General features: G+C 39.9%; 1 non-coding gene across 1 annotated transcript; it reads right to left on the bottom strand.

Moving 5' to 3' along the window:
- Nucleotides 1-6635: 6635 nt before the first annotated feature.
- On the bottom strand, nucleotides 6636-6739 carry LOC112793022 (small nucleolar RNA R71). Its single transcript, XR_003197734.1, has one exon. It is a non-coding gene; the product is annotated as a small nucleolar RNA R71 (small nucleolar RNA).
- Nucleotides 6740-6964: the final 225 nt, after the last annotated feature.

Consider the following 6964-nt stretch of genomic DNA (forward strand, 5'->3'; position numbering starts at 1 on the left):
CCACCTCCGTTTTACCTTCGATTGAATGAATATCTCTTGGATTCTTTAATCAGAGTCTTCGTGGTATAAGCTAGAATCCATTGGCAGCATCCTTGAGAATCCGGAAAGTCTAAACCTTGTCTGTGGTATTCCGAGTAGGATTCAGGGATTGGATGACTGTGACGAGCTTCAAACTCGCGAGTGTTGGGCGTAGTGACAGATGTAAAAGGATCAATGGATCCTATTCCGACATGATCGAGAACTACAGATGATTAGCCGTACTGTGACAGGGCATTTTGACCATTTTCACTTAGAAGATGGGAAGTAGCCATTGACAACGGTGAAGCCCTACATACAGCTTGCCGTGGAAGGAGCCTTGCATGTTTGAAAGTAAGAAATCAGTATGTTGCAGGGATTCAGGAGACAAAGCATCTCCAAAACTCCAACATATTCTTCATTATTGCGTAACAATTACTTATTTTATGCCCTTTCACTTTTTACAATTGAAATTAAAGAACCCTATTGGTATCCTGACTAAGAATAATAAGATAACCATACCTTGCTTCAAGCTAACAATCTCCGTGGGATTTGACCCTTACTCACGTAAGGTATTACTTGGACGACCCAATGCACTTGCTAGCTAGTTGTGCGGAATTACATAGTGCGAGTGTAATTTTCATGCACCAATAAGAGAGAGAAGGAAGGGTGAGGTATGTGGGAATTCTGTGGGACCCACTAGCTGAAAAGGCTTCAGAACTCGAGCTGCCTGCTCCCTACCTGGCATTCAACACCAGGAATGGGAGTTGAATGCCCAATGGAGGCCATAAAGTTGGCCTTGGCTACTCCCTCAAGGGCGTTGAATGCCCAGACTGCTCCCTGGCTAGCGTTCAATGCTAGGATTGCTCCTTACTAGGCATTGAACGCCCTTCCGCTCTCCCTTTCTGGCATCTAACGCCAGCTAGCATTCCTCAGTGGGCATTGAATGCCCAGAGAGGATTAGGAAAAGGATCTCCTCAGCTCCTAAATGGGTGTTGGAGGCCTAGCTTCCTCCTTGTCTGGCGTTCAACACTAGCAAGGGATCTCCCCATTGTGTTCTATTTTTAGTTCTGTAGTTCTCTATCTGTAACATGGAATAATTCATAAATCAATTCAAATATTAAAAGCAAATAAATAAATAAAAGTAAACTGAAAATAAAAGAACATTAAACCTGGATCCAGAGTTACTCTCAAAACAAGAAGAAATCCTAAATCCTAAAGAGAGAGAGAGAATCTCTCTCTAAACTAAATCTAAATCATGAAAACTAGAAATTGGCGAGCTCTCCCTGAATGGATGCATTCCTCCACTTTATAACCTCTAATCTATGCTGTCTGTGCTTGGATCTGGGCCAAAAAGGGCTTCAGAAATCGCTTGGGGCGTATTCTGTGAATTCTGATACGTGGCCTCTGTCACGCGTCTGCGTGGGTCACGCGATCGCGTCGTCTGGAGCTTTTCCTTGACATGTGGTCACGTCGGTCACGCGTCCGCGTCGTGGGTGTTCTACTTGAGGTGCGCGGTCGCGTCAGTCATGCGACCGCGTCGCTGCTTCTTCGCTTCTGGCACGCGATCGCGTCGTCCATGCGATCGCGTGGATACCAGTTTCCTTAAAGCTCCATTTTGCCTTCTCCTTCCATTTTTGTATGTTTCCTTTTTTATCCTTTAAGTCATTCAGCCTTAGAAAACCTGAGACTACTCAACACACTAATCATGGCATCGAATGGAAATAAAGGTAATTAAAGCAATTAATTTTAAAGCTTAGGAAACATGTTTTTCACAATATGACATAATAAGGAAGGGAAAGTAAAATCATGCAATTAATGTGAATAAGTAGGGGAAGGATTGAATAAATCACTCAAATTAAGCACAAAAGAACTCATGAAATATGGGTTTATCATGGACATTCATTATGAGGCCCAACAAACTCTATACTTTCAACATTACAAAGCGGATCATACTCCAAAGGGCAAAATCAAGTGGGAGTGGCACTTTGAACCACATGCCAACTTCTCCCTGCAGCGCTCAACCTTCAATCAAGCCCACTCCAACTCTCATTCAAGCCACAATTGTCAACCAATCAAGGCCACAATTGTCAACCATTCAAGCCCTCAACTAACTCTTTCCATTGGGAAAGAGAGCTCTATTGTTTTTCAATGGATTGATTGTTTTTATTCTTCTTCTTATCTTCATCTTCTCTTTGATTTGCTAGAAGGAATTTCGTTCTTAATGTTTAGTGTTCAATTATCTTGGGAAAGAGGTTGAATGCAATTGGGTTTCATGGAAACCTTGGGAAAGGAAACATGAAACAATGCTTGAAATCCCTTCTCACACTTGAGTAGAATCTGGGTTTTGGTGTTGGATACGTGACATATAATCCTCCCTCTACCTGGACCTATAAAAGTGTGTGGTATAATCAGAGACCATTCTTCATCTCTTCTCATGAGCAATTAGACCAAGAAATTGGCTATTGATCAAGATTTGAGAGATTAAATCACCAAGGGATTGGGGTTCAATCAATCATGATTGCCAAGAGGTCAATGAGTTGCATGATTGAAGATTAGATGAAGTCAATTAATCTAGAGAATGCAATACTTCTTGATCCCAATGTTTGTTTTTCTTTCGTTTATTTACTTTATGGTTATTTACATTTTCTGTACTTTACATTTCCAGCACTTTACTTTCTTGTACATTACTTTCCTTGCCATTTACTTTCCTTGCACTTTATTGCTTTCATTTACTTTCATGTCATTTAATTTTATAATTGCTTATCACTCAAAATTGTGCTTGTCTAACTAGGATAATTAATCAACTATTGCTTGCTGATGCCAGGGCATCTAGGCCAGTTTCACTGACCTTTTCTTTTCTGTTTTAGGGTAGTTTCATACATTTTCTTTAGAAATAAGTAAGTTTTGGGTAAAAGAACAATCACAACTTGATTTAGACAAATATTGTGAATTTTACATTATTTTCATGAGAAAAGATTGAATGTTAATATGGATGATGCATGATTTCATGACTTGGATTAGAACTTTGATGCACTTTATTTGTGTAATTTCAGGACAAAGGAAGCAAGGAAAAGCCACATTAGCATCCATGTTAACCTAGTTAACGTAGGTACTAACGTGGAATAGGGATAAGTGTGCAACGTTAAAAATGAACACCAGTAACGCCCTCGAAGCCATCATGAGCCATGTTAATTGCCACGTTAACTACATTAACGTGGTAGTTAACATGGAGACAAAAAAAAGACTCCAACATTAGTGGTGATTGTGATCACCACTAACGCTCCAAGATGTGACAATGAACCACGTTAAGAGCCACGTTAACTAAGTTAACGTGGACCCTAACGTGGAAGAAAGGAACAATGCCAACGTTAGTGACACTCACCTTTGTCACTAACATTGGAGCAAGCGTGCATTGCCCATGTTAGTGGTCACGTTAAGACCACTAACGTGAAAGTTAACGTGGAGTGAAATCGATGAGCCAACGTTAGTGACACTCACCTTTGTCACTAACGTTGGGATGGCATTCATAACCACGTTAGGAGCCACGTTAACTTAGTTAATGTGAGCTCTATCGTGAAGATTAGGGGCACAAGACAATATTATTGGTAAAGGTGAGTCCCAATAACGCTTGCAAAGATGAGACATAACCACGTTAAGAGCCATGTTAACTTAGTTAACGTGAGCTCTAACGTGGAGGCTAGGGGCACAATGCAATGTTACTAGAAAAGGTGAGTCCCAATAACGCTTGCGAAGGTTTGTAAGGCAACGTTAGTGGTCACGTTAGTACCACTAATGTTGAAGTTAACATGGGCCATGTGGTGGGAACGTTAGTGAGAAAAGTGATTGCCACTAACGTTCTCGAACCCATAATGTCACTCAGCGTTAACGCCACTAACGCTCCAAGCCAAAGTCCATGATTACATCACTTTCTCTCTGCAACTAAAGCTGAGCCCACTGAAGATTCCCAACTGCTTCAACTTAATATCAAAGGCCCATATCCAAGACTTGGAGAATTCACTAGAAGACCAAGAAGAGTAGTATATATAGGAGTAGTTTTGAACTAGAATAGGAGATTGGCACATTGGAGAAAACTACACTCTGTATATTTTTACTTTTCTGCAACTTCTAGAGTGAGAATGTATCTTTCTTCTTCTTTCATTATTCTTCTTCTTTCTTTTCTCTTGATTTTACTAGAAAGCTTTCAATCTTTATCTAATTGGATTGTTATCTTGGGAAAGAAACTCTCCATAATTGGATCTCCCCTGAGCCTTGGAAAAGGGATGAGAAGACCATGCTAGAAATGCTTTCTCATGTTGGACCAAATTGGGGTTTGGATGGGCATTATGACATTTAACCTTACCAACACTTTGATTTGGAAATACATGTGGTATAATCAGTGACCATGCCTCATCTCTTCTCATGAGCAATTAAATCAAGGAATTGGGCAATTGTTCAAGTTTAGAGAGATTGGATTGCCAAGGAATTGGGATCCAATCACTTAAGATTGCTGATGAGCGGATAATTTATACCCTTTTGGCATTATTTTTAGGTAGTTTTTAGTAAGTTCAAGCTACTTTTAGGGATGTTTTCATTAGTTTTTATGTTAAATTCACATTTCTGGACTTTACTATGAGTTTGTGTGTTTTTCTGTGATTTCAGGTAATTTCTGGCTGAAATTGAGGGACTTGAGCAAAACTCTGAAAAAGGCTGACAAAAAGAACTGCTGATGTTGTTGGAATCTGACCTCCCTGCACTCGAAATGATTTTCTGGAGCTACAGAACTCCAAATGGCGCGCTCTTAACAGCGTTGGAAAGTAGACATCCGGAGCTTTCCAGCAATATATAATAGTCCATACTTTATTCGGGAATTGACGACATAAATTGGCGCTCAACGCCAAGTACATGCTGCTATCTAGAGTTAAACGCCAGAAACACGTCATGATCCGGAGTTGAACGCCCAAAATACATTATAACTTGGCGTTCAACTCCAAGAGAAGCCTTAGCTCATGGATAGATCAAGCTCAGCCCAAACATACACCAAGTTGGCCCCGGAAGTGGATTTATGCATCAATTACTTACTCATGTAAACCCTAGTAGCTAGTTTAATATAAATAGGACTTTTTACTAGTGTATGAGATATCTCTGGACGCCTAGTCCTTAGACCATGGGGGCTGGCCATTCGGCCATGCCTGAACCTTTCACTTATGTATTTTCAACGGTGGAGTTTCTGCACACCATAGATTAAGGGTGTGGAGCTCTGCTGTACCTCAAGTTTCAATACAATTACTATTACTTTCTATTCAATTCTCTTTTATTCTTATTCCAAGATATACGTTGCACAACACTTTGATGAATGTGATGATCCATGATACTCATCATCATTCTCACCTATGAACGCGCGTGATTGACAACCACTTCTGTTCTACTCTCGGCCGGGCGCATATCTCTTAGATTCCCCAACAGAATCTTCGTGGTATAAGCTAGAATTGATGGCGGCATTCATGAGAATCCGGAAGGTTTAAACCTTGTCTGTGGTATTCCGAGTAGGATTCTGGGATTGAATGACTATGACAAGCTTCAAACTCCTGAAGGCTGGGCGTTAGTGACAGACGCAAAAGAATCAAGGGATTCTATTCCAACCTGATTGAGAACCAACAGATGATTAGCCGTGCTGTGACAAAGCATAGGACCATTTTCACTGAGAGGATGGGATGTAGCCATTGACAACGGTGATGCCCTACATACAGCTTGCCATGGAAAGGAGTAAGAAGGATTGGATGAATATAATAGGAAAGTAGAAATTCGAGAGGAGCACATCATCTCCATACGCCTATCTGAAATTCCCACCATTAATTTACATAAGTATTTCTATCTTAGTTTATTTATCTTTATTTTCTATTTATTCCATTAATCAAATTTAAACCAATAATCCAATTATACTTGAATCCGCCTGACTGAGATTTACAAGGTGACCATAGCTTGCTTCATACCAACAATCTCTGTGGGATCGACCCTTACTCACGTAAGGTATTACTTGGACGACCCAGTACACTTGCTGGCTAGTTGAACAGAGTTGTGTCCACACATAGCAAAGAGCCATAATAATGATTCCATACAACAACAAAGAATACTATATTGATGTGATCACAATTTCATCCACCAAGTTTTTGGCGCCGTTGCTGGGGATTGTTGAGTTTGAACAACTGACGGTTCATCTTGTTGCTCAGATTAGGTAATTTTCTTTTCAAAAATTTTTCAAAAATCTTTTTCAAAATTTTTCTTTTCTTTTTCGTTTTTCCAAACTTTATTTTCGAAAAATATAATAAAAATCCAAAAAAATTAGAAAATCATAAAAATCAAAAATATTTTGTGTTTCCTGTTTGAGTCTTGTTTCATCTGAAGATCCTTATCAGTTTTTAACTGAGTTCTTGCAGATCTGTGAGACTGTAAAGACGAATGGAGTTGATCCTGAAGTCTACAGACTCATGCTTTTCCCTTTTGCTGTAAGAGACAGAGCTAGAATATGGTTGGATTCACAACCCAAGGATAGCCTGGACTCCTGGGATAAGCTGGTCACTGCCTTCTTAGATAAATTCTTTCCTCCTCAAAAGCTGAGCAAGCTTAGAGTGGATGTTCAGACCTTCAAACAAAAAGATGGTGAATCCCTCTATGAAGCTTGGGAAAGATACAAGTAGCTGACCAAAAGGTGCCCATCTGACATGTTTTCAGAATGGACCATATTAGATATATTCTATTATGGTCTATCTGAATTTTCGAAAATGTCATTGGACCATTCTGCAGGTGGATCTATTCACCTAAAGAAAATGCCTGAAGAGGCTCAAGAACTTATTGACATGGTTGCAAATAACCAATTTATGTACACTTCTGAGAGGAATTCCGTGAATAATGGGACACCTCAGAGGATGGGAGTTCTTGAAATTGATGC

This window comes from Arachis hypogaea, chromosome 3 (genome assembly GCF_003086295.3).
Source record: "Arachis hypogaea cultivar Tifrunner chromosome 3, arahy.Tifrunner.gnm2.J5K5, whole genome shotgun sequence".
NCBI classification, from domain to species: domain Eukaryota; kingdom Viridiplantae; phylum Streptophyta; class Magnoliopsida; order Fabales; family Fabaceae; genus Arachis; species Arachis hypogaea.